The sequence below is a fragment of the Merops nubicus genome, unplaced genomic scaffold (genome assembly GCF_000691845.1).
Source record: "Merops nubicus isolate BGI_N331 unplaced genomic scaffold, ASM69184v1 scaffold14436, whole genome shotgun sequence".
NCBI classification, from domain to species: Eukaryota; Metazoa; Chordata; class Aves; order Coraciiformes; family Meropidae; genus Merops; species Merops nubicus.
Window position 1 is genome coordinate 3,706 of NW_008614435.1, and position 1,257 is coordinate 4,962.

Genomic DNA, 1,257 nt, shown 5'->3' on the forward strand with positions numbered 1-1,257 from the left:
TTGCTGATGGATTGACAGGTTGGAGGTAGATTGATGATGAACTGGCTGATCAATGATGGATTGACAGGTTGGAGGTAGATTGATGATGAACTGGTTGATCAATGATGGATTGACAGGTTGGAGGTAGATTGATGATGAACTGGTTGATCAATGATGGATTGACAGGTTGGAGGTAGATTGATGATGAACTGGTTGATCAATGATGGATTGACAGGTTGGAGGTAGATTGATGATGAACTGGTTGATCAATGATGGATTGACAGGTTGGAGGTAGATTGATGATGAACTGGTTGATCAATGATGGATTGACAGGTTGGAGGTAGATTGATGATGAACTGGTTGATCAATGATGGATTGACAGGTTGGAGGTAGATTGATGATGAACTGGTTGATCAATGATGGATTGACAGGTTGGAGGTAGATTGATGATGAACTGGTTGATCAATGATGGATTGACAGGTTGGAGGTAGATTGATGATGAACTGGTTGATCAATGATGGATTGACAGGTTGGAGGTAGATTGATGATGAACTGGTTGATCAATGATGGATTGACAGGTTGGAGGTAGATTGATGATGAACTGGTTGATCAATGATGGATTGACAGGTTGGAGGTAGATTGATGATGAACTGGTTGATCAATGATGGATTGACAGGTTGGAGGTAGATTGATGATGAACTGGCAGATCAATGATGGATTGACAGGTTGGAGGTGGCCCTTTGCAAGCCCTACTTGGCTTCTCAAGGCTGGAGGAGCATCTTGCAGGACGATCAAGAGTTGTGAGAGGGGTGAAAGGGACGTGAGAAGATCGTTAGGGTGGTGGAAACCAAAACCCACCTCAGGAGGAGGCCACTGCTGCCTTCTGCCTGTTTTCCATCTCCTGGACCTGCAGCTCTGGGTCATACTGGGAGCAGAGGACCTGGGGGCTTTGATACATGAGGAGAAAACGTTGGAATATTCAATCTTAATTCCAGTGAACGTTCTGGGTGGGGGTCAGGGGCTACAAAGAGGGTCTTGGTCACCAAACCTGCATGGAGAGAGATCCTCCCAGGGAGTAGAAACCTTTCTGCACGTGGCATCTCCACACGTTGCCTTTCCCAGCCTGGTGGTGAGGTCTCAGATGGCCACGGAGCTCCTGGGCTCATCCCTCTTCCTCCCAAGAAGCTTCTCTTGGGGTCTGGTATTTTATCCATCTTCTGCCTTCCAGTCACACCCCCAGGGTGGATAAATCCCTCCCCTTGGGTGGATTTTGGGTCA